Here is a 13,400-nt window from a genome sequence, read left to right on the forward strand (position 1 = left end):
TTTTGTGCCAATATGAAAAGTGTATTCTCTCTTGTTATCATTTCTGCAATATGGACATTACTTTGACACATTCATCTCTGATAACACATTACTCTAAATTGTAATGTAGAAAAATCAATTTTCTGTAAAGCAGCTTTTCAACTGAATTGAATTGAATGTATGTCTGCAAAACCTGTTTCCACCAGTGTATATACAATCCGCCAGATTGATCATTTAAAACCCTCGAAGCCTGTTAGTTGAAAGGTAAATCCACAGTCTGAATGTTGGTAATCATCACAGCTGTCCTTTTGTTTGGCCACTTGTCTGCCATGCCATGCTTCCTTTAGACTGCTGATTTTTCTGTTTCCTGTCATGTGATCACTCATAATTTATATGTCTTAAAGACATACGCACAAAATAATAAGAGGGATAAAACTGTCTAAGAAAATATGTGAACATTTTAAAGCTCTAATATACATAAAGTCATTATAATATATAGATCAGTCAAATTTGTCTCTTGTGGCAATATTCTGCGAGTTCATGACGTTTCTGAAGAGAAAGTGTTGTTAAGAATCAATAAAGCATTTTGATAAACTTCACATCTTTTCCTAAGCAGTCACTGGACTGAGTGTATATTGTCATTATATTATTTACTCATTTGCATTAGATGTTTCATAACATTACATTTGTGCCTTTCTTATGTTGATACACTAGGAGACTCTACAAGTTATCCGCTAACTCACAAATCATTTGGACTGGTCATGTTACAAACTCCCTCCAATTCATATAATTGTATATCATTTTTATTTATTGAGCCATCCTCTTGAATTGTTCCTGAGGTGACCCAATTGGTGATCAAAACTCACTTCACAATTTGGTGCCTTGTGTGAAGAGCACTACAATGTTCATTTATAAATGTAAGCTTACTGTTCATTACAGGTGGGGATTTGATTTCCTCAACTTGAATCAAGTCACACATTTAAGGACTTGCTAAACTAAATGAAGAAAATGATTTGACTTGAGAATCAATAACACCAAACTCAACTCTAACTGTCTGTCCCGACAGTGACTTTATTACGATCGTAATTAAATGTTAATAACAAATTGTTCAGTTGATATACACAATGCCATGTAACCAATGGCCACTGATCGGTTTCACAACCACAGAGAAATACAGCGCACCAAATACACGGGGTAGAACAGAATTTCAAAAGATGTTATACAATTATATAAAGTGACAAGAAAGCACACACACACACACACACACACACACACACACACACACACACACACACACACACACACATTTATTAAGTTAAAATGGGGTGATTGCATTGGATTATATTGTTTTGTTACATTTAGCTCACTTCAAGGTTCAACTCCCCAAGATATGGTTTTGATAGAAACAAACACACACACACACACACACACACACACACACACACCTCTGCGTTCTCTCAAGACATACTCTACATACAGAAATGCACATTGACACACAATTTAAATAAAAGATAAAATGACCATTTTCATTAAAATGAAAAGAAAAAAGTACTCTCTCTCTCTCTCTCTCTCTCTCTCTCTCTCTCTCTCTCTCTCTCTCTCTCTCTGTGTGTACATATGTATACAGCAGCTGCCATTGACATGAATGGAGATGCCAACGGATTGCTTATTTTAGACATCCTCATTATGAGAAATAGAAATAGTGAAACCTTCCTTATCAAACACCACCAAAAAAATAAAATAAAAACAAGAGCCATTTCTTTGTTATTCACAGAAATGCATTTAATGCTGCAGCAAACATAAACACACACACACATGCACACACACACTCATTCAAGCATTCTCTGACAAACGACACAGGATACAGTTTAAAGTCATTGTAATATTAAAACAAAATCAACCGTTTTTCGAAAATGTATTGAATTACAAATGAACAATTAAAGTCTAAACTGAAACTTTATTTTATTTAGGATGGTAAGTACAATAGATTGAGGTTGCCCCCTGGTGTCGAGTCGAGATGCTGCCAGACAAAGGAACAGATGCTGGAAAATACAGAATGCAATTTGTCTTTGTTACTTTGATATGCACATCTATTTCACTTTCGCATGGACATAGCATCAGTACTGACTTCACATGAATCCAGAGTACAAGGACAGGCGAGAGAGAAGAAAGAGAGGAAGGTAGAATCCGACTGTATGAATAAGTCATTGTGTACTTCCACACCCTTTCTTCTACTCTGTAGTCCATGAGAAGTGTGAGAGAAAGCTTTACCCAGCCCACTAGATGAGGTGTAATCTCAAAGGCACAAAACACGCTCACAAACGCTCCCCACCTTCTCGTCAGTGGACTGATATCGTATGTGTCCGTTTGATTCTATTCATCCGGTCCCTTGAACAGATTGCTTCAAATGGGACTGCAGGTGGCCTGTTCGCTCTCGTCGCCTTGTGTTCTTTATCACCTTCTTCTGACTTTCTCTTTTCTTCTATCATTCCTTCTGTCTTACAGATAGAAAGGTTCAGGGTTTTGGCTGCTTAGCATTGGCAGTTAAAGGGATATAGTTCAGCCAAAAATGAAAATTGTCATAATGTACTCAACCTCATGTCGTTCTTTCAAATATATACCTTTACCTTTCAATCTTGTCTCAATATTTTCAGAAATGTTTTCCTTTTTTTTTTTTTTTGTCCAAACAATGGAAGTCAATAATACCAGATGCTGTTTGTTTACCAACATTCTTCAAAAAAAATGTGTGTGTGTGTTCTAAGGAAGAAAGTAATACCGTTTTGAAACGATTAAAGAGGGCAAAAATGATGACAGAATTTTTATTGTGGGTAAACTATCCCTTAACCGGTTATCTGTCCTTTTAAAGCATTCATCTGCACTTAAATGGATGCAATGCATGATACAGTAGTTTTAGAATTCAGACCTAAGGCTGGTCCCTAAAGAAGACACTCGGATGATTACTGCAGACGTGAAAGCATATATCAGCTTAAGTTTACTCTAAAGCAAATGTAACTAAACATTTTGTTTCTTTTATACAAAATATACAATTTGCAAAATAATTTGGACTCTAAAAGTGCTTGAAAATCAAAGCCATATGTCTAACCATGTTATGTTCCAAATTTGAAGTCTATATCACAAACATTGAGCCCACTAAAAAGTTAATGTTTTAATAGTAATGCAACGTATAATTTCAAAACATTTTTCACAGAATTAATTTTGTGTGTTTAGGCTTTCGAATGATATCTAATTATACGACCGTTCGTCATATATGTGTCGAGGAAATGTCTTTCTTTCTTTTCTTCACTCTATGGGCAAAACTTCCTTGGGCTGCATAGAATTCCAAAGGAACAGAGGAACTGACAAATCAATGGTTTAAATGTATTTTTACCACTATTTATCAGCTGTACAACCACAACCTTTTGTAAAGTTCTCATCAATTTTCTAAGATATATATATCACTATGCAACACTGTGAACAAGTCGTGTGTCACAGTCATGTTCTGTTAAGTTTCATTGCCGTGTTCTGTTTCATTTTCCCTGTGTTCTCTGTATGTCCTCTGTTTGTTCTGCCTGGGTTTGTAAGTGTAATCCTGTTTTTTCAGATTGTGACTATCTTTGAAACTTCCACAAAGTGTATGTTAAGGCATATGAGAATGTAAGGATACATTGAGTCCTTTTTCCCAGTTTTATTTAGAGTAATTTTTGAGTGACAACAGGTCACAATGTGGGGAATGGGATCAGAACATCACATGATTCATATTTTGACATCTCCCACACGGCGACCACAGCTCAACGTGTACGCAGCATTCTTCTCTTGTAGTGTTTCCACTAGTTGATTGTGGAGAAACTATAGGAAATGAAAGTGAGAAGAGGGAGTTGGGTCACAACACATCTCTCAAATGAGCACCATGGCTCAAAGTGTCTGGAACATGTGTATTAACCAGTAAGCTGTGCTTTCAACACTCTGGGTCTTTTTCCGTGCAGGAGAGGATCTGGCACAAATAAAGGGGTGGCAGGGGTGCAATTTGGAGGGGGACACGGGCATCTTCTCCAATCAGATTGGCAATTAGCTAACACTCTGATGCCAACAGTGACAAATTTTGCTTTTAACACCCTGCTGCTCTGCATTAATTGTGTTTCGCTAGAATTTGAATGCCATCACAGGGAGCATAGCACCAAGAGACAGTTTCTGTGACAATTAACGCCAGGCGGGATGCTGTGATCAGGTCTTGTGCTTGGCAGGGTGGGACTGAGACCAGGAGTCATACGGACTCGCATGTAGAGCGGGTTCAGAATGGCGCAGATGGTTAATAAACCAAAGCCGCTTCTCTCAGACTCTCATCTAACACAGTTCGAGGACCCATGCATGACGGAGTGGCAAATTGTAAAGGGTTCATTTTATAAAAAAATAAAAATTTCACATTTTGTCTACGTAAAACATTAACTTTCCCAGCCCCAAAAGGTCATACATTGAAACTGTAAACATGTATTTTTGAAATTTTTGACTACAGTCAACCTCCAGCGCATAGATAGCTCATTATACATGTAAACAGGAGGATTTCTTAAAGCAGGGATGGGGAATGTCGCTCCTAGCTCCTAGAGAGCCGCTGTCCTGCAGAGTTTAGCTCCAACTCTAATCAAACACACCTGAACCAGCTGATCAATGTCTTCAGGATTACTAAGGCTACAGGCAGGTGAGGGGTTTTTTTTTTTTTTTTTTTTTCAGGGTTGGAGCTAAACTTCAGCTTGTTCAGTAATGCATTAGAATTTTAGATCTTTAGATCGACATCAAGTGTTGCCAGGCACTTTAAGTATTTTTAAAACTATAATGAAACTCCATTTGTATGAAAAAGACTTATACTTCTGGAAGTAATACATTTTTAATGTGACTATTAACATTGGCATTCATTGTAGTAACTCTACTCACTCAAAAACATTTTATCACTGTCTTTAATCATTCGGACAAAAAGGCCATAACATTCTTTAAAAGAGAGGCTAAGTGGTTTTTAATGTAGGACAGAGAGTGAGTCAGAGATGTGCAATATGCCCTTTATACTAAAATAACACTAGCTGGCCAGAAATGAAAGATTCAGCCAAGATGGAGTGCAAAAATATCATACCCACTTTGAGGTGTCATTTTTTTTTTAAAATATAAAAATAGAGCATGCAATTAAAAATGATTCATGCAAACAACTTTGTATTTGTTCATGTAGTCAATTGTACTGCTATATTTATTTTTAAATGCTACAGCGGTAGACATCCTTTCTGTCATGAAGTGCCATTTTTTATTTCCCTAGTCAGTGAGTGTGCCATACCACCCCCACTTGATTAATTATATATAATTATATAATATTATATTACATCAATTATTATATACACTATCATCATGTCTCCTCAGAAGACTTGAATTTAACGGCTTGATTCATATGTAATGTTTTAATTATGAAAAATTAAGTTTATGAGTTTTTTTTCTTTTTCTTTTTCTTTTTTTGACTAGTGAAATTTCCGGTTGCATGGAATTTCAATAGACATAATGATGAGAGAATATTACAAAAATTATTTTTTTTGTGTGTTTTTGCTAAGATGAATGGGAGTCTTATGGGTTTGGAATGACATAAGGGTGAGCAAATGATGACAGAATTTTCATGTTTGGGTGAACAATTAATTTGAGGTCTGAAAAACCCCTGTATGTTAGTTCCCATTCTGAACGTTATTTGAGTGGACTTGAGTGAAAGCACTACCTTGATCTGTGTCATGCTTTTTCCCAAACGGTTTGCAGGAGCTGTATGTATTAAATTACCAAACTATAATATTATAGTAGCTTCTAACTTAATAAAATAGACTATGTGACTATGAGAAATAATTACCTAAAAAATGTAATTGTATGGTGACTAAGGACATGTTCAGTTCATTTAGCTTTATTGTGGCCACAACATATGAAGTTGTGGGAATGTCATAGCATTTTGAGGCCATGACATTAATTCATGCAAACATGATAATATGTCCTGGCCTCAAGATCCTTACATGTAAACAAACCTGTGAGATTAAAGGGATAGTTCACCCAAAAGTTTAAATTCTGTCAGTAATTACTCACCCTCATGTTGTTCCAACCCCGTAAGACCTTCGTTCATCTTCGGAACACAAATTAAGATATTTTTGATTAAATCTGAGAGCTGTCTCACTCCTCCATAGGCTTCTATGGGATCGAAACTTGCCGGCCCAGAAAAGTTATTAAAGACATCGTTAAAATAGTTCAAGTGACTACAGTGGCTCAACCATAAGTTTATCAAGCGATGAGAATACTTTTTGCGTGCCAAAAACAACAGAAATAACGACTTTATTCAACTATTCATTTTCGTCTGTGTGGGCCTGAATGAATTCACGTAGTGTAACAGCGCAGCGCGTCTGGGTTGTACATCACCACGTAGGCTCACTATTGGTCGACGCTGGTCATGTGTGTGATGCGTGTGACGTACAACACAGAAGCGCTACGCTGTTACACTACGTGAATTCAGAATGACAGAATTAAAGGGTGAACTAACCCTTTAATAATATTTTGAATTATGATTACATAAAACAGTGCAACTTCAGGTCGTATGTCAATGACATAAAGCTGTTGTTACTTTGACAAAATGATATTGTGGCCACGACATATCACGCAAGTTAATATGTCATGGCCTCAACATGCTATAACATTCCCACAAGTTAATGTCATAGCCACAGCAAAACTAAGTGAACCTGACATGTCCCTTCCCAGTCAAGATTAGAATCCAGGCGCATGAGCAATTTAATGGCTGTGTCCAAAAGCTGAAAAATAAGGCAACAAAGCATGCCAGATCCTGTGATCGTGTCACACCCTGTCTACTGAGATACCTTCATCTGATTGATTTTTGAAGGCAGAATGGATGTTTCCTTCGCTGCCTATTATATCCCACTCTCCTGCAATTTCGTGACAAAATACAGCATCTGAAAATTGCAGGTGGTGGTCAGTTTGTGTATAAATGTAACGTTTGACTTCATTTCTAGTGAGAAATTAGTATTGTGGTAATTAAATATGAACTTGGTTGTCACCAAAGTTCTGGCTGTTTTGTTGTGGATCATTAGACAGTTGAAGCCTGTCTGCTTCGCGAGGTGCCTTCGGGAAGGTAGTCACTGGCTTATAGAGCAGCAAGGCAACAAGCCAGCAGCTTACGCTTACAAATGCAGCCTAGAGGCCTATTAATGAAATACATGAACCTCTCTCACGATTACTCATGTTTCAGTGATTACCCCAACCGGTTGCCAACTCTTATGCTACATAGTAAATTATATTTTGTCAGATATTCTAAAAATGTGCTTCAATTTTGATTTTTCCCGCTTCACATCTCCTACCCTATATGGGTTCCTTACTGCTTCTCAAAGTGGGTCACTAGATGTGTGACTGTCACAACACTGTGCTTATTACACACATAAAAACTTGATTAAAAAAAAAAAAAAAAAAAAAAAAAAAATCAAGCCAAAGTACCCAGCTGTCACAAAGGTGAAATCATCTATGTTGATGCTTTCCTGCTGACATGAGAAAATTGGAGCTCGTTTGATGGGCCATGGTTTCCCGGGCAGTCTTTTTGCAGTTCAGTGCACACTTATGGCAGATGAGATTATGAGGCACTGTCAGTTGCTAACCAAGCAAACCGCTACATGAACAGGGAGTGTGCATAGTTGGACATATTAGATGAAGAGAGCACATTTTCCATGTGTACTTTCTTTCAAGCTCCATAAAGCTCACCAGAGATGATGTCAATAGTTCAAGCCCCCTGGAACATTTTGCACTACAAAACATTTTTCGTTTTTTTGGATTCATTTGCAAGAGAAAAGACTGAATTTAATCAAAATGGGAAGAGATGATAAAGCTGTAAGGATGCAGTATTTGTCTTCACATCTGTTCTGCAGGTCAGTAGTATTTGCCATCTTTTCCCTTCTCACTATCACAGCATGCCAATATCATTGTCATCATGTGAAACACACATTTTTAGGCTTCCCTGTTTGATATCAAGCTGTAATTTGGCGTCCTAGATGGGATGAGCACCTGCAGAACAATTACCTTCTTCAACACAGCAACCATCTCACAGCAGTTTCCAGTTGAAAAATGAAATTGTTTAAAAAAATAAAACTGATGGCTAGCCGTTAGCAAGTAGTCAAACAGCAGAGGTTCTCAACTGGTGGGTCTCGATCCAAACCGTGCAATATGCAAACTATGAAATGCAAATAACATATAATATTGCACTTATATTATACTTTTTTTTTTTTTTTTTTTTTTGGATAGCAAAATACCCAGACATAAAATCTCTCCTAAAGCCTTTTGAGAACGACAGACATGTAAAAAGTGAAACATAGAACCTCACCACAGCTCCTTTATGACAAGAAGCAAGAGATTGCAGGAACTGGAGATGTGACAATTTAATCTAAAAGTGCTTTCGAGTGTCTGAGTGTGTGTCTGAGTCCTCTCCATTGTTTGTGACTGATGCCCAAGCTTGCGGTGGGGTGAGGAACAGGCTTTGTCAGCAGACTGCAGTGGCTAATATGTGGTTGAGGCGGTCACTTCCCGCAGCTGAAAGTCAAGCCCACAGGCAGCAGATCAGATTAGCAGTTCATCCATCCTCTCACGAGCCACTCGTTCAACTTTGCTGACTGATTCAATCTTGCTGCCCAGCCCACGAACGACTCAAGCTAAACCAAACGGCACAGATGCCGTAAGACCAACCAAGAGAGTGCTGAGAGGTCCATCCATTATCCTGCCACTGTGGATAACAGAAAAAAAAAATCTCAATTTGTGTTTCATTTAATCAGCATGCCTATGGAGATCTGCAGAATTGTATGAACAGATGTGATTGAATCAGGGGCACTGTACGATGTTGAGCAGGGAGAGGAGAATGGGTCTGTCTGGGGTCGGAAAGGCAAGGAAAGCAGCCTGTGACAGGGAAAGCGTTTCGGCGAGAGTTCAGGCCCATCAGTCTAATGTGCAGTGACATCACATTACCAGAAGCACTCAGCACCTCTCCTCTCCTGCTGGCTGCTCCATTAATTAGGTTAGGGCCTGATAATGGTACACCTCACAGTGAGGGAATGCAAAACAGGACTACAGTCCACCTGCACACGCAAACAGCTTCGTCTTGTCCGCACACTTGTGCAGGCAAAGACCTTCAATGGGCTACATTGAGTCAGCGCCTTATCGTTTGATTGTGGTTTAAGACTTCCTTTGCAATGGGAAGAGGACAACCCAGAAATCAATAGTCTATTCCCTCAGTTAATGGCTATTTTATCGATGAATTAAAGGCCGGTGTGTGGGTTTCACTCAGCTCTGCTGTATCTACCAAGGAGGTCTATAACCGTTGAAGGGAGCATCTCTTAGCATTCCTCGGCTAGTGCATACAGACAAGAAAGTAGCCAACATGCATACAGCCATCTTCGCTCATGCAAAACTTTTTTGAAAGTATGTTTATGAGAAACCTGTCATGTGTCTAATTGGCCTTTTATTCTCAACTTTGTTAGAGAACCATCTTTGTTCCTTGTGCTTTAAAGAGTCTCTTCAACTGCCCCCAATATTATGTAACTGCAGTGAACAAGAATGCCTATCACACACTCTTTATTACTGGAAAACTACAAACTGATGTCGCCAATTCATAGGTGGGGATTATGACTTTATGTATTAATGCTTTGGTTTAACATCTGAAAGACTGCATCACTATACTGAGGTGTTAAGAACCACAATAGGGAGAACCTACTAGCTCTTCCAGCATCAAACTTAAGTTCTTGTTATCCTTCATTTTCATTCTTCGCTTGGGGCTAAAAATAAGTTCTAAATATCTGAGCAGCGGTTATTGTTACCGAACATCCCGACATCCTGTTTAGATGAATATGTAAATATGTGCTGCATGCTTTTCTCTCAATAACAAAATAAATACACAACAACAAAAGAAAACAGCATTTAAAGGGTTCACCCCAAAATGTAAATTCTGTCAGTAATTACTCACCCTCATGTTGTTCCAAACCCGTAAGACCTTCGTTCATCTTCGGAACACAAATGGATATATTTTTGATGAAATCCGAGAACTTTCTGATCCCTCCATAGACAGCAACGCAACCACCACTTTCAAGAAAGGTAGTAGCGACATCATTTAAATAGTCCATGTTACCTAAGTGGTTCAACCTTAATGTTAGGAAGAGACAAGAATAGTTTTTGTGCATTTCTTCTCTTCTTTGTCAGTCTCCTGCACTGTTACGTAGTGTAAACGTAGTGTAAACAGTGCAGCACTTCCGGGTTCTACGTCAGAATTCCCGCTTTGTATTGGCCAGATCCTGCATATCTGGAGATCTTGAAACAACGCAGGAGATTGACACAGAAGAGAAGAAATTCTTTAATAAAGTCGTTATTTTTGTTTGTTTTTTGAGCACAAAAATTATTCTCGTCACTTCATATCATTAAGGTAGAACCATTGGAGTCACATGGACTATTTTAACAATGTCTTTTACTACCTTTGTGTTGCTATCTATGTGGGATCATAAAGCTCTCGGATTTCATCAAAAATATCGAGAGGCGGTATTAACATTAAGTGACATGGCATCTGACGCACAGAAGCCAATGGCACGTCACTCTGCTTATTGGCACATCCGGTCTTCACTGGCATGTGCCAGTGGATGGTGGCATGTGTCACTGACATAATCGCGACACACTGACACTCACACAACACCTGACTGACACTGAGTCGATGTCGCTGTGTGTTGTGACACCTCCAGTAGTGACTGACAGATAGCAGTAGCACCTATACTGATGTAATTGTGACACAAAATATTAAATTAATAGCCTAATTTTGTGATATTTTAAATATCAATATTTTTTCAAATGTGTTATTTGTGTCACGTCTGTATTTGATTGGAATGTGACACTGAATGTTTTGTACCAGTGCTACTTTATGTTGTTTATCTCGCAAACTGCCCATTCTAGGAAAGACACTAAATAAATATCTCATGGGTCACTACAAATAATATATTAACAGTCGAAAATACATTATATTATACAATAGTATTTTGTACAAAGTATATTATTTGTTTATTAATGTGCATTTGTTATTGAAGACAAAGTGCAATTTGTAATATTTGGAATAAGCCAAAGGTATTACTGAGCATATACTTTTTACTCAAATATAACAGCCTACACCTTTGGTATATTGCTTGTATGTTTCAAAGACACTCGATGAATGAATAAATTGAATTTGAGTATGTAATGTACTTGTAACACAAATAAAGTACACTTTAATATCACTAATCCACTAGTCCCTACACAGGCATATACTTAAAGTATACTAAGTATACAGGTGCGGGTCATAAAATTAGAATATCATCAAAAAGTTGATTTATTTCAGTAATTCCGTTAAAAAAGTGAAACTTGTATATTATATAGACTCATTACATGCAAAGTGAGATATCTCAAGCCTTTATTTGTTATAATTTTGATGATTATGGCTTACAGCTTATGAAAACCACAAAATCAAAATCTCAGAAAATTAGAATATTACATGAAATCACACAGTAATTCCACAGTAATCCCATGGTCATTGAAGCAGGCTTTGGTTCTTTTGGCAGTGTGGGCCGGTGCAAATCCTGCTGGAAAATGAAGGAAGCATGAAGTGCTCTGGAAATGTCCTGGTAGACGGCTGCGTTGAGTGGACAGCACAGTGGACCAACACCAGCCGATGACATGGCTCCCCAAACCAACACAGACTGTGGAAACTTCACACTGGACTTCAAGCATCTTGGATTGTGTGCCTCTCCATTCTTCCTCCAGACTCTGGGACCTTGGTTTCCAAATGAGATGCAAAATTTGCTCTCATCAGAAAAGAGGACTTTGGTCCACTGTGCTTTATTAAATCCAGAGTCAACGCAGCCGTCTACCAGGACATTTCCAGAGCACTTCATGCTTCCTTCATTTTCCAGCAGGATTTGCACCTGCCCACACTGCCAGAATAACCAAAACCTGCTTCAATGACCATGGTATCACTGTGTAATTACTGTGTGATTTCATGTAATATTCTAATTTTCTGAGATTTTGATTTTGTGGTTTTCATAAGCTATAAGCCATAATCATCAAAATTATAACAAATAAAGGCTTGAGATATCTCAATTTGCATGTAATGAGTCTATATAATATACGAATTTACGGAATTACTGAAATAAATCAACTTTTTGATGATATTATAATTTTATGACCAGCACCTGTAATTTAAGTTGTTCCAATTTAGCACACAAAAGTACACTGAACACACTTAAAGTTATGCTTTACTACAATTTAATTACAACTAAAATATACTTAGAATAAAATTAGTTGTTTCAAAATAGCACAAGTTAAATAATCAATAAGACACTTACTAAAGTGGCCACTAACATACTAAATTAGTCTGGATGCAAGAATACTAAGCATTTCATTTTTTCACTTGGGTGTGACGCACAAAATTGGAAACACTTCAGGATTTTCGAAGTGATCATTTGATTGATTGAATTCTACAGGAATTCCAGGAGTGTGTGTTGCGTTCTGCCAGGAAACAAATCTTCAGTGACGTCAAATCCCTTATGGAAGAAGAAAGCTGTTTACAACTGTGACAATGAACGTTTATCAGGATCAACTAAATGCTGGATTTTCAAAAGTATGTTATGTATGTGAAGTTTGTGGCATAAACTCTTTAAAATGCGTCCAAGAGTTTTACACACTGGTCTATTATCGTAGGGACATCGACGTTACATTTTCACTCCCATAAACATGATGCTGAACAAAACGACCTGTGATTGTCTAGGTGGTGTCCGCTTAATAATATAGAATTCATAGACAATTGGAAAAGTTTTTGGGGCAAACCTGACCTGTTGAAAAGAGATGGTATTCATCCCTCCTGGGATGGTGCTGCTCTTCTCTCTAGTAATATGGCTCATAGTCTTAGAGCTCAAACATGACAATCTGGGGCTCAGGTCAGGAAGCAGACAGACTGGCTAAACCGACCGTCTGCTAGCGGCCTCGCGTCACCAAGGTCAGATAAATCCTATCACATAGAGCCTCTTTCACCTAGCTATCATCATATAGAGACTGTGTCTGTTCCCCGAATTTGGAAATCCAAAAAACGTTTAAACCCATCTAAGGTTAAAAATTTAATTGATGTTCAACAAATAAAAAACAGCTATATTACAGATGAGCAAATGCTAAAGCTTGGGTTGCTGAATATTCGATCGCTTACTTCAAAAGCACTCGTTGTTAACGATATGATTTCAGATAATAACCTAGATGTGCTGTGTTTGACAGAAACCTGGCTAAAACCAAACGATTACATTACTTTAAATGAATCAACCCCGCAAGATTACTGTTATAAACATGAGCCTCGTCCGAAACGCAAAGGGGGTGGT

This window comes from Squalius cephalus (assembly GCF_949319135.1).
Source record: "Squalius cephalus genome assembly, chromosome: 15".
Lineage (NCBI taxonomy): Eukaryota > Metazoa > Chordata > Actinopteri > Cypriniformes > Leuciscidae > Squalius > Squalius cephalus.